This window comes from Pogoniulus pusillus, chromosome 5, assembly GCF_015220805.1.
Source record: "Pogoniulus pusillus isolate bPogPus1 chromosome 5, bPogPus1.pri, whole genome shotgun sequence".
NCBI lineage: Eukaryota > Metazoa > Chordata > Aves > Piciformes > Lybiidae > Pogoniulus > Pogoniulus pusillus.
In genome coordinates, this window is record NC_087268.1 from 13416433 (window position 1) to 13441897 (window position 25465).

The 25465-nt window shown below is 42.3% G+C and overlaps 1 long non-coding RNA gene across 2 annotated transcripts in view; it reads right to left on the reverse strand.

Annotated features, from left to right (window-relative positions):
- Positions 1-25465, reverse strand: part of LOC135175328 (uncharacterized) — a 509262-nt gene that overhangs the window by 60343 nt on the left and 423454 nt on the right. The gene's annotated exons all lie outside the window — the stretch shown is intronic.

The window sequence follows — 25465 nt, forward strand, 5'->3', positions numbered from 1 at the left end:
AGAGGCAGATACACCTCAAGTCTTCGAAGCTATAAATCGGTCCTGTACCCCCTTGCTTTCATCAAGCCGACATTCAGGAAGTCAGGCCAAGCAGTGCTCTCTAAATATAGTTGTCTCGGGACCAGGAGCATGGTGGACAAAGACCATGGGATCCATATGGTGTGTTAGAATACTTAAGATGTGTTCCTTGCCTACTGTTTCCTGTCCAGTTACAGGAAGGGATTAGGTCTATCACACCTTAATGCAACTATGGTCCACATGAGGTGCACTAGGAGGAGACTACTGCAGTTGCTGGGCTGCGTAAGGGCTTGAGTGGAAGTTTTGTCAGTTTGGACTCACAGGAAAGGCTAACTTTTTGGGTTAGGGTGGATGTGGATAGAGTCATTCACTAGGGGTTCAGATACCTTCTACAGGAAGGGTGGGGAATGCAAGTGCAGAATGCAGAATAATTACTGGCAAAGACAACAAGCAGGCAAATTCCCCCCTGGATATGGGTAGAAAGTAGAAGACATTACAAGACTGCTTCAGAGAAATACATATCTAAGTTGGGACAGTGAAGGAAAAGTAGGAGAAAGAGGGAAGGCAAGAAGAGTTGTAGCTAATATTTATGAGAATTGTGGATTCTGGAAGAGGAGAATGTGAAAGAAAATGTGTGGAAGAAGTACAGCAAAGAGCAAAGGGAATCATCAGAACATCAGAAAGTCAAACAAGATGCTTATAGCAGCCTTTGTATAGGCCACCAGGAGAAGCCCTGCTTAACAGCCTATTTCTCTTTAAAGAAGCTGGCTGCTCCCAAATGTAAGGAAGATTTACATGAGAGAGATGGATTCTGCCCAGACTGAAAAGCTGAAGTGCTGTAAGATGAAAGGATGCAAAATCAGACTGGTGAAGAGCAGAGCATTACTTATCTCCCTTTCAAGAATCCTTTACTCTGATGAACTTTATCAGGGAAGTTTTCCTGATGGAAAAAGAACCTCCTATGCTATGTATGTATCCCTTATTTTCCCTTTACATTGCTCTTGAAGATGTAAACATGAAACCCATACATTCATCTGTGATAGACTATATGTGAAGGACTTGTAGCAGCTGGTAGTTGGGATAGATTTATTTCAGGGTTTTTTGGGCAGATAGGACAGTGAGCTGCACACTAAGGATGAATCTGAGACAGGAGGTCGGAGCAAAAGGATGTGCCTTAGAGGCCTGGAGACAAAAAGAAAGAAGGGAAAAAGAAAAAAAAAAAAAACAGGAGTCAGCCCACAGGGGAGAAAACAAAAGAACCAGAAAAAAACAACCACTCCACAACCAAAACACAGAATGGAAAATTCTAGGCTGCTTGGTTAGAGTTTGGCTCTGTTATAAAAGCAACGTAAAAGGGAGTTCTCGTAAGGGAAAGTGTCAAGCAACTTTGATGACAGGGATGCCAAAGAAGTCTACAAATTGCAGCCTGAGACTCTGGAGGTGCTGAATAATAACTTACCCCAACACTTCCATTGAATTTGCTACAAGAAGTGAACAAAAACTGTTGTACCTAATGAAAACTCCAGGGTAATATTAGACAGGGCACAATATAGTAAAAGTTGTAAACTAGAATCTGCCAAATCACCAGGACTGAAACACCATCATTTCTTTAATGATTGTTGTTGGTCTGGATACTTGATTACCAGTTTTGTTCGAAAGAAAATACATGGAAACAAAACTTTCCATGTAAAGTCATGGAAAAACAATATGTGTCTGAGGAAACTATGATTCATTCCAGGTTAGATAACTGCTGAACACGTATGCGGGAGAGAAGTGGGCCAAATCCTGTTCTCACTGCCCTGCGCAATTGTGCTGACTTAATTGAAACCATGAGCAGAACCTGAACCATTAAAATGCTGGGGTGAAACTTTTTATCATATGGCACTGTTTGTCACTAGGGACATACTTAACCTAATTACATTAGATTAACACAGAAGATTTCTCCAAGATATACAATTATAAAATAACATTTAAAAAGGGAGTCTAAGGAAGCTGTTTTCGCCAGGTTTCTATGTTATAAGCAGAATAATTACCCATTTTTATTTATGTCACTTGTTTTCAGCACAGTATGGCTCTGGACAAAAGGAAATCCACTGATCTTTTTCATATTGAATTCCTAATGTTAATTAATCATTTTTACTTGGAAGCTGTTTTGGACATTGGACAAAATAGCCAGGGGCTAATCTCAAGCCTGCCCTTGCTTCATTGTGGCCAGATCCTGCCTACTTTCTCTTTCTTTGCTATGTGAACAAATCAGACTTAAATCACAAAGACTAAGAGACAAGCAAGGCATAAATGTTAAGGATACTTAGGAATCTATCCCCCCTTGAGTTTAATGAGAACAAGGTTCCTAAAGAACGGTTCGCTGTCCCTGGGGCAGTTCAAGGCAAGGTTGGACGTGGCACTTGGTGCCATGGTCTAGCCTTGAGCTCTGTGGTAAAGGGTTGGACTTGATGATCTGTGAGGTCTCTTCCAACCTTGGTGATACTGTGATACTGTGAAGAATCCTTATGAGTTAAGATGGTAAAGAAATCCACTCCTATGAGTTACATTATACACCCAGGTGGCCAATTTATGAGCCTAACTACAACTTTCAGAAGTGACTTAGTCATTCATGTTCAAGTCCACTGTAAGTCGGCGAAATTTTGGCTGCAAACCACCCTGGGGACCTAAGAATGTTTTACCTTCGTTAGCATAAGCACTGCTTATTTTCAACAAAATGAACATCTTAGGTGCCAAAGCAGTTTTTGCAACTGACATTTCCTTCTTACAGTTTATTCACTAAATGGCTTGAGTTAACCTGCTTCAAGTGTCTTTTCTTCGTGGTAAATTGGGACAGCACAGTTTTTCCCCTCAATTTTTGCAAAGCAATTTAGGATCTCTCTGGTGTGATGTACTACACCAACACGACAAATGTTATTCCTCCAGCAGCTAGACTGGCAAGAAGCAAGCAAGCTGTGAACTGGGTTTAAGTAGGGAGGACTGGCCACAGATTTAGATAATCCTAAACTGACTGACTGTTCTTGCCTCAAAACACATTTTCACCCTTTCTTGATACAGAACCACAGAAGGGCACAGCTTAACCACATGCAATCTACTCAGTGAAGAGGCAGAGCCTTGTCACTCCTCTCCTCCTGGAAGCACTACACCTGCTCAATAGCTACCCCAGAATTAAATCCCAGTGGAAGAGAATAATTTACCAGAAAATTCCCCAGTCCAGAAGAGGCCAGAGAGAGCCATGCTGGGGAAACACAGTGAAAAAGAAGACTCGGTAGGAATTCACCGGAGCCCTGTGAATGATCTGAGGGGGCAGAGAGGCTGCATTGTGTCTCTGACACAGCACAGACAGATTACAGAAAAATTAAATTGAGGATTTTAGTGGATATAATTGTTGTTTTTACATATTAATGAACAACAATAATAAGTGATTCTAAACTGAATACTAGGTTTGACATTTAATCTGAGAGCTCATACGATCCATAAATGTTCATAAACGTCACAGTATCCCTACCCAATTGATTGAATTACAATCTAGTATGCAATTTAGGAAACACAGATTAATCTACATAGATTTATATTTCTGCAGGTTACATTGTTATTTGTTGATTTATACTCTTTTCCCTTAAGTGTCCCTTCCATTGAGAATCTAGGAAATACATCTAAATCTAATAGGAGAGCAGCTCAAAATCCAGTGACCAGCAGTAGATGGACGACTGTTTCAGTGTGTGCTAGTTTGAAGCAAGCTGGAATGTTTTGGTAAAGGAACTAGATAACGGGCAGTGAAATGAAAACAATTGATGTCAACTTCTCTCACAGTCTCGCTGAGAACTCTGGGAAGAAGAAAGACTTTTTCTCCATTTTGTCTCTCACTCTTGCTTTTGCCTTAGACCTGGTCACATCTCATTAACCCTGCTCCTACTAACCTTGCTCCCTAACCTCTTGGCTGCACCTCTTTTCTTCCTGAGAACTGGGGTAAGGTTGAGAGGGCCGGGGGAGGTGTTGGGGTGGTTTGAGAGCCCCTCCTGGGGACTCAGGTTTCTGGGAGGGGAGTTGTGCTTTTGTATTGTTTATCCTTTGTATATTTCTGTATATAATTGTATATAACTGTATATATTGTAAATAGCTGCTTGTAAATTCTGCTAGCTGTAAATAAATTGCTTCATCTATATTCCCAGGGTCCGTCTGAGTTAGCTGGGGCAAATTCAAAAGTCTGGGGGGGCGGGGTAACCCCCAAACCATCACACAGTGAAACCCATACTAATTATCATTTGCTTTTTTGAAGTCACCTTTGCTTGCTAATGGCCAGTAAGATCTTAGTGCCTGTGATATCTCCTATTACCTTTACATTAACTCTTACTACAGCCAGCAATCACCTAACACGTTTCTTGGATGTGCAATTAAATCACCTTTCAATCAGCTTGCTGAGGAATCCACAGATGGAAACTACTTTAATATTAGGAGTTAATTACAAGAATGTAGAGCAAGGCAGTGAAATGTTATGTTAGCATACCAGAAATATGACAACGCCTTAGCCACAGATGTCACACAGGAGGTAAGGAGGCACATCAGGAAATGCAATATGGCAAATAATCTTCAAGTTCTCTTTTTCATTTTTTTTTCCTCCCCTGTGGTCAGGCTGTTTGAAGTGATCCCCTCCTTTAGCAGCCAAAGTATCTGGAATTTCAGTGTCACCTATATTAACAAGCTTCACTTCATGATAGTGTCTGCTTGGGGACTGATAATGACACTGTAATCTAGTTTGAAGCTAGCTAGAATGTTTTGGTGAGAACAACTAGATTACAGGCTGTGAAAGGGAAACAATGGTGATGTCTACTTCACTCATAGGCTTGCTGAGAGATATAAGAGCAAGAATCCAAACATAGATAAGGTAATCACTCTCTGTCTGGGCCATGAGCTGCATTTCTTCTCTCTCTAACCTGATTAATCCACCTGTTTCCTAACCCCCCTGGCTGACCCTCCAGTCTTCCTTGGGCATCTGGGGTAAGGCTGAGAGGGGTGGGAGAAGGTGCAAGGGCAGTTGAGGCCCCACCTGAGGACTCAGGTTTCTGAGAGGGGTGCTGTGTTTCTGTATTACCTTTTACCTTGTATATTTCTGTCTATAACTGTATATACTGTAAATATCTGTTTGTATATTGTGTTAGCTGTAAATATAAGCTTCATTCAATTTCCAGAGCTGGCTGAGTCTAGTCTGGGTGATTTCCAAAGTGTGGGGGGATGGGTAACACCCAAGCCACCACAGACATCTGGTGGTCCTTTCCAACCATAGCGATTCATAGTGATTAGATGTTGTGCTGAGGGACTTGGTTTAAGTCAAGGACTTGTCAGTGTGAAACCAACAATTAGACTCCATGATCTTGAAAGTCTTTTCCAATCTAAGAAATTCTGTGATTTTGTGACACCTACTTGAACAGTGTGCCACAGCACAGAAACCATGCTAAAGGCCAAGCAGACAACAGAGTGCCTGCAGACTCTGACCTCTGCAAAAGCCCAATTCTGATCCACTTGAAATCGACCAATTCTTTTTAAAGTGTTGATGGGATGGGTAATTTTCCCTCCTCTGCATCTCCACCTCAGTGTACCTAAGAGGTACACTAAGAGGGACAGCTCCACAATCTGGCCCTTGCCCTTAATGGATTCATCATCCATACAAGACTGAAGAGAAAGTCTGGTTGCTCCATACAATACAAAAGGAAATGAACATCACTTGGTTGAGTTAGTGCTAGGAAAGTGAACTGAAAAAATGGTTTTACAACTGACAGCTTCATGCAGCGAGGGGAAAAAAAGCACAACTCAAGGGCCAGATCTTAATCTACAGTGCTGGAGAATCAAAATAAAATGAACTTTGAACAAATGTAGAGGAGTTTTTGTACACATCCCAGCATATCTGTACACACTGGAAAGCACTTACACATGCATTTTAGTTATGCATCATTAAAGAATTTGAAAAAAAAAAATCTCAACTACAAATGTGTGTGTGCTCTTTTAAATGAAATAAACAGCCAAACTGTGGCTCTGTAGAGAATGTAAAAAATGGCTTGAGAACAATTTGAATCAAATTTTATCAATAATATTTCCATAGTTCATTTTCCAAAGACTTTTTTTTCAGAATCATAGAATCAACCAGGTTGGAAGAGACCTGCAAGATCATCCAGTCCAACCTAGCACCCAGCACTGCCCTATCAACTAGACCATGGCACTAAGTGCCTCAGCCAGGCTTGGACTGAACACCTCCAGGGATGGTGACTCCATCACCTCCCTGGGCAGCCCATTCCAATGCCAATCACTCTCTGGCAACAACTTCCTCCTAACATCCAGCCTAGACCTGCCCCAGCACAACTTGAGACTGTGTCCCCTTGTTCCGTTGCTGGTTGCCTGGCAGAAGATACCAACCCCACCTGGCTACAGCCTCCCTTCACAAAGTTGTAGACAGCAATGAGGTCACCTCTGAGCCTCCTCTTCTCCAGGCTGCACACCCCCAGCTCCCTCAGCCTCTCCTCACAGGGCTGTCTTCCAGGCCCCTCACCAGCTTCGTTGCCCTTCTCTGGACACGTTCCAGTATCTCAACAACTCTCTTGAGTTGACGAGCCCAGAACTGGACACAGTCCTCAAGGTGTGGCCTGACCAGTGCTGAGTCCAGGGGAAGAATATGTCAAATCACTCTCTCTGTGAAGAACTTCCTCCTGACACATAAAAATGTGCAAACACATTAAAATGCTTTTATAAATCAGAAACTTCACAGATCCTTAACTAGGAAATACATAAGAAAAGTCCTGAGGGAATAGATTTTTCAGCTCGCTACTCGCCAGGAAGGCTGGATAGTATTATGCATTGATAAAACAAAGGAAATTAATCCAATCAAAATCTGGACTTTTATGTATATGCAGGCTAATTCAAAAGTACGCCAAGTCAAGGAGCTGACTCATTCCACAGGTAACTGAGCCCAAAATGAGTCCTACCAGCTGTTCTTAGTGAAAACAATGAGAAAGATGAAATAAGAAAAGGAATCTCTAACATCTGCAAACTGAACTCTAATTAACATCCATCGGAGGTCTCCAGCTCCCTAAGAAGAACTTCAGTCAAGAAAAGTCTCTGTACAAAGTACCTCTGAGGAAAACATCTTTAACAGATGAGCAGGAGAGCTTTCTGGAAGCGACAGCACATTGCAGTTTAAGCTGCAGATGCTTCAAGAGGCTCAGGGTGAGAGCAAAGAGTGGAAGGGGGGAAAAAAAGGTTTGCATATATTCTTGTTTTATAATCTTATAATCTAAATATAGCACTTTGAGCACTGCAACTTGACTTAGAGATGACCTGAAATGGTTTTACTTTTAACTTTTGGTATCTCTAACCACTGACTATGTCTTTGAGGAATTTGTAAATACTTTAACCCAGGATGTTTTGTTGGCAGATATTTGCTCACCACAGTCTCACACAGCTCAGCCTACTGTCAGAAGGAAGCTGCCCACCACCACCCTTCCAGTGCTGCAGCACTTCTGCTCTGCTCTCCATCACTACTCAATGTCACTGCATGGACAAGGACAGTGCTTTGGGGCTATCTCTGGGAAACAGAATTACCTGGGAAGGGACAGCTGCAGCCAAAATAACTCTCACTGACTACTTCTGACTGCCCTAAGAGGCTATGCTGTAGGCCAGGTTCACAACTCTGGTGGCAGCAGTTGCCTACTCCTGCCTGCCACCTTTCCAACATCTCTGATGTCCTTCCCTCATTGCAATGCTCCCACCAAGAGACAGTGAAGGAGCAAAATTGGCCCTGGAAGAAGTGATGGTTTAGATGTGACTGGGTCATTCCCACCAGCTTACAGATTTGTTCCTTGCTCCCTTTTGGAAAAGAAGGACAAAAAACCCAGAAGTCAACCGTTGATGAAATGAGTTGTCTTTGTGGTCCATAAACAATTTGGGAATTCCCATTTTATAAAATATCTTGTTTTGGCTACCCCTGACACTTGGAGCTCAGCTTTGAAACCTTAAAACGGAAGAAGCAGAAAACATATTCACCAAAATACATAAGGCTATATATCTAAAAGTTTTGTCTGTCTTTCAGGATCAGACCTAAAAATTAGGTCTTAGCTTTGAACATGCCTCCAGGCAAATTTTCTGTTCTGAGGCAGTGAGGTTGAACTGGCTGCTCACATCTGTTGCCCTACACCATAGCCATGTCAAATCATGCTCTCCTCATTCTAAGCTGGGTAAGCAGAGGAGTGTATCTTCTGCTTCTCCACTTGGAGGTTTGCAGCTCCGGTGTATGGTCCATGTTCCCTGTCCCTTTTCAAGTACCGATCCTGAGTTCAGCAGTGCCAAAACTGGACTACGCAGCAAGACAAAGTACAATTGAGTGAAAATTAACCACTTAAGCAGACTAAATCTGTACAACCAAAATGTTAAGTCGAGAAAGTATGATACTAGGAACTAAATGCATCTGTATTAATAACAGCAATTAGTGAAGTTTGTCTACTATTAAGGAGATAATTGCCATAATGTCTACTGATGCATACAAATAGGTTAGTGATGTGAGGAAGTGACCTTGGAAAATGAGTTTAAGTTATTGGTTGGGAGCTTTCTATTGCTAATCATTATTTTCTTTCAGGGCATTAACATTCCTGCAGGATGATCTGAGAAATCTAGCAGTGTTGTGATAACTTCTCTAAATGGTGTCTTTGGATCATATGTAGTCCCAAGAGCCATGATGCTTTAGTGTACTCTACGTAATTTATTTCCAAAGTGAGATGTGCTGACTCTCCAGAATATTTCTTTCATGTTAACATCTGACTAACATTCAGTTTGGGACATAAGTACTCCGATATATCATCTTTCCCTGAAGGCACTACAGATCAGAACTAAAGGGCACTGCCTGAGTTTGCAAGTACCATGAGGCTTGAGGAACAGAGTGGGCTGGAGTAGACATCAGTGCTGAGCCTGAGCCACAAGGAAACTGGAGGCTTGTGCAAGAATGTGTGAATCTGCATCATCCATAGGTGCTCGGGGGGGGTGAAGGGTATGAAGAGAACTCTGGAACACTCCAGACTGGAGTTACACAGCTGCTAAAGATCCATCTTGCTCTCTTCACTGAGAGCTGTGTGGTTTAGGCTTCAATATGAGGGTGTCCATTAAATCAGGAGCAAAGTGGAGGAAGTTCTTGCCAGAGACAGTGATTTGCCATTGGAATGGGCTGCCCAGGGAGGTGATGGAATCACCGTCCCTGGAGGCGTTCAAGAAAAGCCTGGCTGAGGCACTTAGTGCCATAGTCTAGTTGACTGGATAGGGCTGGGTGCTAGGTTGGACTGGATGATCTTGCAGGTCTCTCTCAACCTGGTTGATTCTATGATTCTATGAAAGTGGCAGCAAGACCATTAGAGTAAGGTGTAACCACATGAAATCCATTATCACAATCGTCTAAGGTGTCTGAATGTTATCCTGACTGTCTACCCAGTAAAGAAATCATCACAGCTACACAAAGACCTATAGGGAAATATTAATCTGACAGATTGACAGATAACTGTACACAAGAGCAGCAAATCCATGAAAGGTAAGGCACCATATGGTTTGTGCTCTGTTTTTTTTACAATTTGTAGTGCTTCAGACATGACCTGTGTTCTTGTGACAGTGTGCAACACTTGGAATGAGACTAAAAGCATTACAGAGGTATTCCACTTGCCTTCAAACCCCTGCAGATCCACTGAAGTCACCAGGCTTATGCAGCTGCACCACTGTATGCAGAGTTAACCCTCAGCATCTACAAATACAAGTTAATATGTGCCTTTTTTGAATTTTCCAGGAAGAGAAGCAACTGTTTAGTTTTCCCTTTTGCTTCTCCAAAAGTCCAGAATCAATAGTTTGGAATTTTTTTTTTTTACACCTGTTTCTTCTCACTGTATGCTTATTAAAATAAACCAAAACTACCTTATAAAGATCTACAAAAAGAGCTTCTGGAGACAACACCCTCCATTTTGTACTCTATAGCATACTGCTTTGTGACATGTGGCCTGAAAATGGAGTTTCAAGGGAACTAAATTTTTCATTGCTCTTTTAAATGGGGATGGGCTGCTAAGGAGTCAAGAATGCAGTATCTTATCTCTCTTATCACCAAATCTGATGTTATTTTATAGGATCCTAGCTCCAATTCTAACTTTTACCACTAATATATCCAAACCACTTCCCCACTTCATTCCTGGTTTTTTTTTTCTGTTTAACCTTGAACTTGCCAACCTCCATGACCCTCTCCACTGATGTCATGCTTCAGGAAGGGAGTTTAAGTTGGGTCATGGCAGGGTAGCTTAAAACAGACACTTTTCACCAACTCTTCAATCTTAACTTATCCATTGGATAACACGGATAGAGGACAACACAGGGAAGTGGATGGAATCAAATTGCTGCAAAATGTAATTGAGGAGAAAAGCTGTATGCAGCAGTCAGACATAACATAAAAGAAAGCTCACTGTAACTATTGAGCACCTTTTATAGTAGGACTTACCCTCTGAAATTACAGTCCTGAACTTCCTCTCCTGAGCAACCAAACCATTCAGCTCTCTCAGCCTGGCAATTTAATTTGCTGACCCAGCCAACGAGCAGAAATAACACCAAACTTCCCAGTTTTCCAATTTCCCCCCAAACAGTATAGCTTACTCATATAAATACACCTCATCCAGAGAGAAACTAATATGCCTCGAAGCTGTGGAGTTCTATACACATTGTCTAAGGAGTTTTATTTGTAATAAAACCAAACAAACTACCTATGAGTTGAACATTACCTTTTGCTTTATAGGGGGAATTGTCCTCATTCCCATTTTAAGGAATGAAATAAAGGAAAAAAGAGAAAGCTAAACTGATCTTGAAGCTGATCATTACTAAAGCAGAACTGTGAAATGAACTCATCTTCAGCTGCCTGGTTTAGAGCCTGAACCACATCAAATGAGAATTAAAATGCTTAAAGAAACCTGAAAAGCCACCTGCATACCCCTCTCAGTGAGGAAAAGCTGATCCTTTTGATTGCTGAAGCCAAACCAACAGCAGACACAGAGGTTTTACAAAGTCTCATAGCCATGCTATTTATCAGCTTTCCTGCAAAGCATGAGTGTCCATTTCACAAAGACAAAACCAAAAGCAAACAATTCCAAGAACTTAACCAAACCCAGTTTATATAGTTTGCTGCATCCATTTGCTTCAGGAAAGCAAATCCATCTTTACAGGATGGATTTGAATATAATCATTACTCCATTTCCCCAGCTCATCTAAAAATGCAACAAGTTACAGTGATCAAAAAGAGGTTTATAGGTTATTTGGTTTCAGAAGCAGCACAAGAAATTGGCTAATCTAGCAACATGTCACTTCTGTAGATGGATCCTGTCTCATAAGTGATTGCAGTTGTACTCAGAGTTAGTTTGAGAGACCAAGTGGGTTGGGGAGAAAAGACTCAGATCCAAGGGATACTGTATAGCATGACAGCAATGCTAGCTTTATTTTGCAACCCATTATTTCCATAAGAACATGAATCACAGAGATAAACTATGCCAATTTCTTCATAGCTGACTTGTTACAGGATATTGTTTGAGTCTTCACTAATGACTCCTTGAGGTTGGTTATTACTGTGATTAGGAGTTGGGAGGATAGAGGTCTGAGACCTTTCAAAGGAAACATTTTGCTCAGAACTGCTACAGAAAATAAAGTCAGCATTACAGTAACTTTAACAGCCCAACTAGGATAATGGTCTGCACATGCAGACGGTCCTTTTGTTATCTTAAATAAGGGAGATAAACTCCACATAAAACCAAAAGCTGAGATAACCAGCTATTCAGTCTTGGGGATCAGAAGAAAGCTGTCACTTTGAGAAGGACTTCCTGGAAAAGGAAAGATGGTGAAGTTATTAGCAGGTGCCAAAACAAAACAAAACAAACCTGCTTTAAAATTTGCTCTTGGTTTGTGGCAGAGATAAATAAATTAGGGGGTCTGAGATGCTTTGATAGCCTTGGTAGCCTGCTAAGATAGATTTTGCTTTTCTCTTTACACAAAAGCAGACTGTGCAATTCTATTCTGCTCTGACAGTTACCCCAAAAAGACCAGGGGACATGTCCATTGCTGAGGCTGGAATAAAAAACTTTACTAGCCTCTTTAAGAAGCAAGCAATAAGGTAGCTCTGTACCATGTTCATTCGTAGCGACATCAGATAAAAAGCATTCCTTGTATCACAGCATCACAGTATCACCAAGGTTGGAAGAGACCTCATAGATCATCAAGTCCAATCCTTTACCACAGGGCTCAAGGCTAGACCATGGCACCAAGTGCCACATCCAATCCTGCCTTGAACAGCTCCAGGGACGGCGACTCCACCACCTCCCCGGGCAGCCCATTCCAAAAGCAGTTTTGTGGACTTGGTTCCCCCACAGACTCCTATCTGCTTTAGTCACAAAAATCTTAGTTTTCTCATGCCGTGAAACTGAGATTAAAATAACCCAACTTCCTCATAAGGTATGTTGTGAAGACGTGGGTTCTAGAATTAAGAATCCTTATCTTTCATTATCAACTCTATCTAATTTGTCAGCTCTCCCTCTTACCACCAGCATCTAGCACTTTCCAATAGGGCAGGATCAGAGCCAACAATGACTGCCTAGAGCCCTTTGGTCTCTGTAATAACCACGGTACCTGGCAATGATATCACCATACTGTAGTGAATCACTCAATCATCAAATGGTAGGGGTTGGAAAAGACCTCTGGAGATCATCTAGTCCAATCCCACTGTCAAAGCAGGATCATCTGGGGCAGACCACACAGAAATGCATCTAGTTGGGTTTTGAAGGTGCCCAGAGAAGGGGTCTCCAGGCAGGCTGTTTCAGTGCTCTGGCACGCTCACAGGAATGAACATTTTCCTCATGCTGAGGTCAGACTTCCTGCGTCCTGGTTCGTGTCCATTGCTCCTCATCCTGTTGCTGAAAAGAGGCTGCCCACCTTTTGACACTCACCACTCAGATATCTGTCAGCAGATCCCCTCTCAGTCTTCTCATCTCCAGACTAAACCAGCCCCAGATCTCCCAGGTCTCTCAGCCTTTCCTCATAAGACAGATATTCTTGTTGTGCTAGGCCTGATAGGCCCAAGATAGGCTTATCCATGTCCTGCCTTGCCTAGGCAGGTTTTTCTGCTCCTCCAGAGAGGCGAGCATGGGAAACAGGACACAAAAGAACCTGGAGCCACTGAGTCTGGCCTGCCCAGGGTCCTGTGGTGTCAGGGACACACACTTAGCTTGTGCCTGCCTAGTGCCAGGCCTGTGCTTTTCCCAAAGTAGGGAAAAGTGAGCCTGTGGCTTTGCCTAATATGGTAAGGTTTGGCTAACTGCCATCCTGATTGGCTGTTCTGTGTCCAAAGGGCAATTAATCTCAGCCCACATTGATAACAGGAGATACACAGGTAAACAATGTACTTTTTCTTTGCTGCTTTGCTTCCCTGCTCTTTGCCTGCTCTCTCTGCTGTGCCCAGCCATGCTGCCATTGCACACTGCCTTATTGCTTGCCTGGTAAACTCCACTGCTGCCAGTTACCAGGAGCAGACCCTGGGTGTCTGCATGCGATCGGCCTGTGTGGCCAGTGTGACATCGTGCTGAGACTGCACCACATCTGCCTTCTGCACCTGAAGGTCCTGCCTAGAATCCCTGGACATATGTACAGATCATCCAGAAGAAGCCAGGAGAACAAGGTCAGAGATAGTCTGCATCCTTTCCCCAGAGGCTGGGAAGATTCAAGCCTCAACATCCAACAAGACAGAGTCCCCTGAAAGCATTTGGGCATTGTCTGGACTGGGGCTAGACTCCATGAGGTAATAATAATAATCTGTGAGTAAATGCTTAAATGCCTCTTTGTAATTCTCTACTGCCTTCTGCCATGGAGCAGAAAGAGCTTGAGCCCAGCTACTGGGCAAACAGCATATTGGCTGCAAGTGGCATTTGACCACAGGAATAGTCTCTTCCAGTTCAATTAATGTTTATATATATTTTGCTGGTTACATTAGATGTAGGTATTATCCATAAAATGTTCCCATAATCGTGTGAGAACTAAAATATTATTACAATGAGTGGTCAGGGGTGGTGAGAGTTCTGAATAGCAAAATTAATAAACAATATTAACTTTGGGAAATATCATCTTGCCTCAATTAATTTCTCCTCTGCAACAATTCTACTCCTTCAATCATTCTCATGGCTCTCTGCTGGACTCTCTCCACCAGTTCCCCACCCCTCTTCAACTGGAAACTTCAGAACTGGACAAAATACTCCAGATGTGGTCTCACTAGGGCAAGAGAGGGAATTTCTTCCTACAGTTTCTCTCAGTCTTCAGATTTGTGAAGCTAGTAGCAGAAACATGAAGCAAAATTCTGTGATGAAATCGGTATTCATTTTTTTGGCCACAACCTCCTCTTCTCTGCAGGATTTTGATTTAACCATGTATTTGAGAACAGCTAGAGGGTTTTCTTATTCAAAGCACTCAACAATCTCCTTTTCAGTCCAGTTGAAATGTTGAAAAATACTGCAGAGAGAAATATTTTCTGTATCTAGAGCTTTTTAATGCATATGGATATTAACAGGCCAACCTACATGCTTTAAGAGCTAAGCTCACGTCTACACCCTAAAAGAACCTTGAAGAAAAGTTAAGGGTAAGACTAAGGAGTAGACTCTATTTGCTATCAGAGCTATACAGAGAATGCATGTGCTTCCTCAAAACAAGTTTTCCTGGGAGCAGGTCAGTGCTGAGATATACCATGTAACCTGGCAGATGATCACTGAAGCTTTCTAGCTTCAAAGAGGGCAAGCAAACAAGCCCCTTCCATCTGCACCATACGAAAGCCATCACTGGGAAGGATTTAATGGAATCAGCTTGTCAAAATGATGAAGCTGAAAAAGCTTTTACAGAATATGCCCATGACAAAAACTTTAGCATAACGTATATAGTGCAGAGTGGTTTTTGTCATGGCAAAAAAGGAAGGAATATCATTAATTTAGACACTAAGTGTAAGGTTCTGCTGAAAATCTCCATGGGATAAATCTCAGAAATACTGCCTTGACCAGACAAATGGAGCCAGGCAAGTCCCAGCTCTTGTTAGAAGTTATCGAAAGTGCCATTGAGTTTTTAAAGTCTGTCATCTCTGGTAGATGATAAGGAAAGGGTTGGGCTGTTTTCTTCAGATCTACAAGCATCTGGCTACAGTCTTGCTGAGGCATATACATGATTGGAATTGAAAATGAGCTCTTTTAAAAGTGCTTCTTAAAGGGACCCTATTCATACACAGTACTTTCTCCCCAAATCTTTTATGGGAAAAAAGCTCATTACGGTCACACAGACAAATGTTGTATAATCTTTCACCCTGTCCACTAGCAACGTGTTCAATCCAATTTACAGCACTTCCTGCTATTCTAGTCCTGGACTCCCCACACAGCTCTCCTAAATGTATACCCATCCTGACCCACTGCTCCCCACCCGCTGCTCTTTCAATTTCAGGCTTCCCTGGAGCACTGACTGCCATTCATGCCTAATAGCAAGGTGGAGCAACTTGATTATACAACTCTGAAAAGTGAAATTTCTGTGCCTTTTGTGCTGAAACACCATAATTAAGACGCATATTATTGCATGTTGGAATGCTCTGAGATAGGGATGAGAGTGGCCTTCGCTTCAGGAAATGACATTTTGTACCCATGACAATTTATATTCATCTGAAAAACAAAAGTTTTTTGATTGAAGCTCCTTTAAATTCCTTCCCAGCTTGCTGACAGATCTATCCCTGCTCTTTGCATCCACTTCCATGTCAGCACCAAAGGAAGCAAAGGCTGGTAATTAGTAGGGAGAAATTTTCAAGGAATCATTTACTTGGCTAATTCATGTCCTTGTCTGCTTTTGGAAGGTTCACCAGCAGACTGCAAATTTTTTTTTTTCAATGCAGCCTCTTTTTTTTTTCCATCTACCTTGGGCAATGCTTTTCACCAAGCACACACAGTTTGCTTGAAGTACTTGACATTTGAAGCAGGGGTGCATGGGTGGGATCAGGCAATGCAATAGACCACGTCACGCAACAGACATGCAGCATTGTTTTTACTTCCTGACTGGATTAATGTTAAACCCTTGAGCCCTCAAACCATGTACTCAAGCTTGTGCTTAACTTCAAACATGTGAATGCAATGGGATTCAAGCATGTAATTAAAATTTAACCTTCACTTCAGGTTCCATTTAACAGAAATGGACTTAGGCGTTTGCTTAAATGGCTTGCTTTGGCAGGGAAGATTTCTTGAGCTGAAGTAAGAATTGGGAAGAAGAGATGATGACTTTGGAATTTGAATTCATTCAGGATTAAAGAGAAAAGAAATGTGACTATGCAATTATAAATGACAGTGACTTCTGGAAGACAAAAAATACTTTTGATGCAATAGAACAATTTACTGATACTCTGCAGCTTCCAGGTTAGGGATGTAGTTTGATTTTTCTCCTACCATTTTCACTTAAACTAGTCACATATGTATGTCCATTGCCACTTGCAGAAACTTAGGCCAGCTGCTGTGCTGATTCCTTTGATTGTGCAGTAAAGAATTTTTTCCTAATATGCTAAACCTCCCCTTGGGAAATTTTAGGCTATTTTTTCTCCTTCTACCACCTGATACTAGGGGGAAGAGACCAACACCCACCGCATTATAACCTCCTCTCAGGTAGTTGTAGATAGCAATGAGATCTCCCCCCTCAGCCTCCTCTTCTCCAGACTAAACAATCTCAGTTCCCTCAGCTGCTCCTCACAGGACCTGTTTTCCAGGCTCTTTACCAGTGTTGTTGCCCTTCTCTGGATGTGCTCCAGCAAAGCAAACACACTAAGGGAGTGACTGCAGACGAAGCAAACTCATTTGTAAAAGGGAAAACTCAGAGACATGTGTCTCTGTCTCTGAGTGTGTGTACTAATGTCTACACAGTTGTTATTAGGTGTAAATGGCCTTTCTGGTTGACACTGAGAAGCAGTACATTGGTACTTATCCCAGGGAATCAGAGAATGTAGGGGCTGGAAGGGATCTCCAAAGACTATCAAATCCAAGTGCCCCTGCCAAAGCAGGATCAACAAAGGCAGGCCACACAGGAATGCATCCAGGTAGGTTTTGAAAGTCTCCAGAGAATGAGACTCCACAGCGTCTCTGGGCAGGCTCCATCACCCTCACAGTAAAGAAGTTTCTGCTCATGTTGAGGTGGAACTTCCTGTATACCACCTTGAACTGTTGTCCCTTGTCCTATCACTGGGTACCACCAAAAAGATAGTCACTTTCTTCCTGACAGCCACCCCTCAGATATCTATAGATGTTCAGAAGCTGATCTCTCAGCCTTCTCTTCTCAAAACTAAACAGCCTCAATCTCTCAATCTTTCTTCATAGGAGAGGTGTTCTATTGCCCCAGCCATCCTTGTTTCTCCCCATTGGACTGTCTCCAGTAGAATCCTGTCTCTCTTGAAATATTCACATCTGACAGCCTTCCTCACTGTCAGTATGCCTACACACAGGGGCAGGAGTAGGGGTGAGTTAGAAGGACTACGCAGGACTGACAACAGAGTTTGCAACAAAGGTAGTATCCCTCTTCCTCTCTGAAATGCAGACATTTTAAAAGCCTTTCTCCTTGAAGGAATTAGGACTAGTCTTCAAAGCTGCAGACCAAACCAGTCATACAGGCACACAATTATTGGACTATGTCCATGGACAATGATACCAAAGGGTTTAACAGTATCACAGTATCATCAGGGTTGGAAAAGACCTCACAGATCATCAAGTCCAACCCTTTACCACAGAGCTCAAGGCTAGACCATGGCACCAAGTGCCACGTCCAACCTTGCCTTGAACTGCCCCAGGGACAGCGACTCCACCACCTCCCCGGGCAGCCCATTCCAGTGTCCAAACGTTCACGAGATCTTTTCAGACTGTTGTAGTAACCTCTCTGTTCTCAGAGTCCTCTTCCCAGAGAAAGCCTCTGACCTCTCTGGCAGCAGCCAGTGTGTTAGCTGGCCTGACAGTTCTGTGTGTCCCCTGCCTCGCTGATGGCATCCTATTCCCACTAGAAAGATGCACTATGCATCTTTTCATTTTTCTTAACAAAGGAAAGGATTACAAGCTACTATCAGGCACTACCCCATCAGCCCATCTTTCACCCCAATTCTCTTCTCCCAGGATACTCATTACATCAGCTCTAAATTGATTTATCTTAGGTAAATAGCACAGAAACATTATAAACAGAATCAGCTCCTCTTCAACTTGCTTCACTTTTCCTTTTTTTCTTTCACATTCTTTACAAACAGAACTGGGAAAAAAATAATATATGTAGCAACCAGCAAATGTTCTCTCACTATTTTTCTCCTTTTTTTCCCTTCTTCTTCTTCTTCTTTTTTTTTTAACTGTTTTTATCTTATATAAACAGTTGTGATGGAATTATAAACATTACTATTCCACCTCCATGTTAATACTCTTATTATCTTGCATAAACAGAAAGGAACGAATACATACATGACACCAATCAATCCCTACCAAAAAAAAAAAGGAGGGGGGAGAGAGAAGTTTTTATCTTTTATAAACAGTGGAGGAAGAACTTAATGAATTCAAAATGTAGTTTTCCTGTTTATATTATGATGATCTGAAAGCAGAAACCAAATGGATGTATATTCAACATCACGCGGAGTTATGAAATTCTTTCTGCTGACTGACAGAGTAAATGCAGTATTAGTGAAACCTGCTGGTCTGAGGGATCTGAAAGCTGGTGGCCTGAGTTTAACCAAAGAACAAGGGCTGCATTTTCTTCTCCTGTGATAATTTTGTGAAAGTTCTTCAGCTTCTTCCTTGAAGGGCCACCCAAGATAAAGTAGGAAAGCTCAATCTCCGTAGTGAACTTTTAGTACTTGGCCTTTTTGCTGAGATTGCCAGATATAGGGGGGCTAATTAATACAGATGGATTTTGTGTAATGTGGACACCTGCCACTAGAAACTGGGCTCAGACCCCTAAGTCATTTCACAGAGGCCACCCAACAGCTGTTCGACAGTAATGAGTTTGGGGCATGAGTGACCTAGGTCAGATATAAACGTGTAACTTCAAGCTGATAGGCTCCATATGTCAGTACTAATCCCCATAACCACCCACGCCTTCTGCTTTCTTATTTTTGTGTGTGTTTGTTTCTGGCTGATCTTCTAAAGCCCATCTCTGAGCCTGGAAGATTTTTCCCTCTACCTCATGTCAGCCTTAACTGGGATGAAGCACAGTTTCGATTTTTTTTCTCCCCCCCCGTGCCATACTTTCCTGTATGAGGATCATCTCCTCCTTTGTTTTAGCCATGCAAAATCTACCTCTTCCTCATCCTGAATCAGGTCAGTCATGGCAACTTAGTTTAGTACAAAGGACAAATGGACGACAGATACTCTCTTTTTCAGGGCCTGCCCCTTTATGAAACAGGGGTCTGCTGTAAAAGCAACATGCATTGTGCTTCACCTGGTCTAGGTTTAAACACACTCTGGGGTCTCCTAGATAGGTGGTGGAACTGGCACCCCAACTGATCAGCCTTGCTTTTCTCCTAAAAGCATTTATTCTGAGATCTCAGCCTGAACACAGCTGCCTAAAGTTTTAACTCATGCCCTGCTTCCCTATTCTTCACAAAGTTGGTACCTTTCTATACAAAGAGGTGACTTAAAAAACTTGGACCCCACTTAAAAAATTAGTACAGACTTTGACAGGATGGTCTGAACCACTTGCTAAAGGGTCAAATTCCCTTTTCTGAGTACTCTATCTATTAAGGAGATCATGAAGGAAAACCTCTGTAAGAAAATTCAAGGGAATTATAGTCAACTGTGGAATGCAGAGTCCCTCTGTTTAGGGACCAAAAGAAAGAGTTTTGTTTGGAAGCAGTCTGCTTTGCTGCATCTCAGGCTGTGAAAAAAAAAATCCTTGAAATAATTATTGCTCAGATACTTGGGGTGCACTGGTCATGACTATAGAAACAGTGCTGTTTCCTCTCATTTCATAGAATCATAGAATCAAGCAGGTTGAGAGAGATCTGCAAGATCATCCAGTCCAACCTAGCACACAGCCCTATCCAGTCATGGCACTAAGTTCCTCAGCCAGGCTTTTCTTGAACACCTCCAGGGATGGCAACTCCACCACTTCCCTGGGCAGCCCATTCCAATGCCAATCACTCTCTATGGCAAGAACTTCCTCCTAATATCCAGCCTAGACCTCCCATGGCACAACTTGTGACTGTGTCCCCTTGTTCTCTTGCTGGTTGTCTGGCAGAGGAGACCAACCCCTACCTGGCTACAGCCTCCCTTCAGGTAGTTGTAGACAGCAATGAAGTCACCCCTGAGCCTCCTCTTCTCCAGGCTAAACAATTCCAGCTTCCTTCCTTTCATCCAATTTATCTTCCATATCTGTACATGCTCTGAGCCTCAGGTAGTGATCCTTCTGCTCATTATGAGAGAAGAGCCATGAGATGCAAAGTTCTGGACGTCAGGATCTGTGTTTGAATTATCCCTCTCTACAGGGATGTTTAAACCTAAATTTTTACAGCCTAATTCCCCTCTATCTAAAAAGACTTCTTAAAGCACCAAATTAAACACACAAGGGAAAAGTAAGGCCTTTCAGAGGAGGGTAGCCAAAAATAGAAGGAAAAATCCCCCACATTTCACCATTTGTTTTGAAAACACCAAAATGATAAAAACGTATTATAAATTAAACTAAACAAAAATTAAAGAAAATTACCATATGAACAAATTCCCTGCCAAGTTCCATTTTTAAATCAAAGCCATTTTAGGCTCATATGTTGAAAAAAAGAGAGTCTTAAACTAACAAACTTATGTAATGGATTTTTAAAAGCTGCACAGACGTGCTTAGCTGAAATTGCCAAATCTGTTCAGACTACATGAGGAGAGAGGAGGAGGAAAGGGAAGGACATACAAAGGTTTGGGATTCATCTGTGAAAAGTGCCCCCAAATTGAGACTTGCTTTGAAGTTGGTTCCAACTTTCAAGGAGCCAAGAAAGATGACTCACTCCATTCTAGTTTCCCCACCCCCCCGCCCTCTACTCTCACCCCCTGACTCCTTTCAGTAGACTTCCAAATCTGAGACAAATTCAAATGGGCTTCTTCACCTACTGTAAAAAATGTCTAACTTACATGAGGATAGGAAAGGGAAAGGGAAAGGGAAAGGGAAAGGGAAAGGGAAAGGGAAAGGGAAAGGGAAAGGGAAAGGGAAAGGAAGGAGGAGCGTGAGAAAAGAGATACAAATGTATTGACAAAGATTCCCAAACAAGAAGTAGCAAAGGTTAGGGAGCTATTGGGTTAGTGGAAAAGCATACTCTGTAATCCAGGGCAAAGAGATGAATCAAGCAGTGAGCAAAATGGCATTATGAAGCATGAACAGAAAAATGTGCAAGACAATTAAGGACTTGTGCAGCTAACCTATCTTTTGGTAAGTTCTTTCCCACCTGAGAAGTGTCTTTAGCTAAGAGGCTATCGTTACTTTCTAAGCAAGTATAAGAAAATGTAAGAGAAAGAATTACTTGGCCAGCTGTGTCACAACTGAAAAGGCAAAACTGGGGGTCTTAGCTTGTCCATACAGGGACTCCCTTCTGATCTTCAAGTACTATGTGTCCTCTTGCCCCTTGCAAAGCATCCCGATACTCTAATCCCACACACTGATGGCCTCATGACTTCCTATAATATTCCCTCTGTGAAGAATTGGGATGCGACCTGCCTCATACCTGTCTGTTCCTTTGAAATTCTCTAAAGGCCAAGAAGAACACTCTCTGACATATCCAGATGCACCTGCTTCTCTCTTCATGCCAAATTTTGGGTGGCCAGGAAGGTCTGCTCACCCTCTCTTGGATTGCCCAAGTGATCTTCCAAGTCTTCCTAAGTCAGTTGTGCTCCTTCATCTGACATCTGCCAAGGTCAACTAGCAGGCCTCTTTCTTTCCCCTTTCAACAACTCCTCAAACAGGTTTTACTCCTTAAGGATTTCAGCATTAGCAATAACAACAGAATTACTTCTGCATCTGGTGACTTCGTGCTCTTGCTTCCCTGGCACGTTTCTGTGTTTGCTTCCTGGTGTTCAGATGAGATTGTGTCTGGATCCAGGTTAGAGAGTCCTTCAAAGTCCATAGCTTAGTGTGGTGGTTCAGGAGCAATGTCCTGATTCAAGCCTCTCCCTGTACTAATCTGACAAGAATGCTGCAGAGATCAAAGGGTAAAGAGTTATAATTGTTCAGTATCATAATTATAGGAGGGCAGAGGGGATTCTATTGCCTTCTTAAAATTAAAAATGTGTGTAAGTTCAAGAATGCTTCTGTCTTAAATTTACACAGAAACATAAGCTCACTTTGTAATGATGAACAATGACTTAACAGGAAAAATAAATCACAGCCAGCAGGCAGGTCTCAGGACTGTGCAGTCAGTAGAAGCTATAAAATCCCTCATGATATAAGAAAAGTCACAACAGGGCCACAATAAACTATCCACATTTGGCCGTCTAAATCATACCCTCTGTTAACTCCTCTACAACCCAGACATCTGCAGATGTTTCTTCCAGTCACATTTCCACAGCCACAGGGCCTAAGAGGCACAGCATTGGTGATCTATGCTCTACCCCACTGTCTCTGGTGAAGCAGCAAAGCTGTAACCCAGGCAGAACGTCTGAGATGAGGGAGTTCAGAAATCACCTCAGGAATGTCTCATTACAATCGGATTTTCAGACTGTTTATACAGGCACATGCAGCGCTATTCTTTAGTCTCCTTGTTTAGATTAAGGTCCTTGCATGTGAGGAGCTGAAGCTCCGGGTTCCAAGGAGCTGTCTCCCCCAGCAGCACCAAAGCATTGCCCTGTGCCACCAGGCATGTGCAGAGGGCATGATTTTTTTGCAGCCTCAGAAGTTTGTTGGGAGGTTCCAACTGCAAGTCAGATCAGACTGAGGGAGGTCTAATTTAAGTGTTGCTTTGCACTCAGAGTCTTAATCTAGGAATTATCAAACGATATGCTCCTTCTACTCTGCCCCTGGGAGACCCCATCTGGAGTACTGCATCTAGCTCTGGAGCCCCCAACACGTGGATCTGATGGAGAGGGTTCAGAGGAAGGCCACAAAGATGATCAGAGGGCTGCAGCATCTCCCCTGTGAGGATGGGCTGAGGGAGTTGGGGGTTGTTCAGTCTGGAGTAAAGAAATCTCTGGGGAGAGCTTATGGCAGCCTTCCAGTACCTGAAGAGGGCCTGTGGGAAAGCTGCAGAGAGGCTATTTATAAAGGCCTGTAGTGACAGAACAAGGGGCAATGGTTTTCAACTAAAGCAGGGTAAATTCAGATTGGACATTAGAAAGGAGTTCTTTGCTGTGAGGCTGGTGAGACACTGGAATGGGCTGCCCAGGGAAGTAAGGGATGCCTCATCCCTGGCAGAATTTAAGAGCAGGCTGGATGAGACTTTGAATAACCTGTTCTAGTGTAAGGTTGGAACTAGATGATCCTTAAAATACCTTCTAACTGAAGCCATTATGTGACTCTATAGAAGGAGGAGCTGAAACAGACTTAGAAAAAGAACAGTGCTTGTGCCTGAGCCTGATCACTGCCTGAGAACCTCTAGAGAAAGCAGCAATGAACCAGAATGCCCATGCTACATTGACCTCTTGTCTGGGTCTTCCCACAGCAGGAAACACAGGCTATGGTAAGTCATTATTTGCTTAAGTCATCTGTAACCTATTAACATGGTGCATAAGGTCAAGTACCTATAGAATTTGTTCAGTACCAAAAGAGGACTGGGACATTTAGACTAGACAGCAAGACAAGAGAATGAAATGTGCCTTCACTTACAGTTTCAATTGTACACAGTCTCATGGTGTGTACCTAGAAGAAGACTTTGGTTCAAAAAATCTTAGATTCTAGAAAGTCTTAAAGTTCTTGGTTTCTAACAACTTCCAAGGAAGTTGTGGGTGCTCAGCAGCCTTTCATAATGATATAGAAAGAGTCATGCACACTCTGAGCTGCTAGATGAGAAATCTCAGGGGAAAAAAAAATGACACTCACTTAATAAATTAAGTAATACTAATTTCAATAATAACAACAATAATAACACTACAAGCAAAAATACAGCTTGCACAGCTTCATTTCACCTTTTATGTAGGTGTGGAAGTGTCTTTCTGAGTAGAAGGGCAAGGTTGTGTTGGGAAAATTAGTATTTCCAGCTGGAGCAATGTACAAAGAAAAAAAAATGTATTTTGATCAAGGGAATGATCTGTCTTCCATTCTCAAAACAGTATTTGCTGCCAAATACAGGAAAGCTGTGACTCAAATATGTAAATGCCTCTGAAAACACGATGGAATTCAGTAGGATGCACAAGTGCTTTACTTATAACTACTTCTTTAAACAGGAGTAGAGCAGGAATCACATTCTAGAGGCTAGAGAAGCTTTGCAGAGTCTATAGGTACCCCAGAGAAGTTAGCCTGACCCAGCTGTCTGGCACAACTGGCCTGATGGTGCAGTGATGAATGACAGTGGAGTGAAGATCTTTGAAGCCCACCATCACCAACACACCAAACTCAGAGCTCCCCACACCCTAGAGAAAATGGAGGTTTTGGAAGACTCATTTAGAACAAACTGCTAAGAAAAAATAACATCTGAGCAGTATCCCCATTTTTCATGGGAACCCCAGGGCACATAAGTTCATGTGAACACTTCTAACAAGTTGGAGACTTGGTTTTCCACAGGGCTAAAGAACCATGAAAAAGTGCAGCAGCAGACTATTAAAATGCATCACCACACTACAGCGATGTTGTGATCTTGTAATGGGCCCATTCCTTTAACAGATGTTTGAGCAGTGGGCTGCAGCCCAGTATAGCTGAAACCCACAGAAAATGGACATGTGCATTGTTCAGCTTTTTGGAAAGTACTCTGTGGCCTTTTAGAGCTGTGGTATAAAATGAAAGCCATACCTGATCTCGACTCCCAGATATAATTAAGAGCAGGTGCCAACATTTATTCCAGTGCTGATCTACAGTTCTTGTCAGTATAAATACAACTGTCCTTTTCTGCCACAGGGAAGGGTGAACTGCCTTACAAAAAAAAAAAAAAAAAGCAAACCAGTCTGATCTTTTACCCAGAATGCTGCTGAGTAACTAATCCTTTAACTGTGCCAGTTTGGGAACGAACAACAAAGGCAACAGGAATTTCTTTCTGGGAAGTGTTGCATATTTGGACCCCCAATCTTCTTTAAACTTTAAAAATGCTGATGGACTTATTGAGCTCTTTATTACTAAACACATGCAATGAACTTTTGGGAAAAAAAAAAAAAAACAACAACTTTGTTTAGACAAACAATGCTTTTTGCTAGGCCTATGACACTAAGTAACTTCATCCCAGTTAAATAACTTACAGTCCAGTTTTGAAAATACAAACACTCAAAGG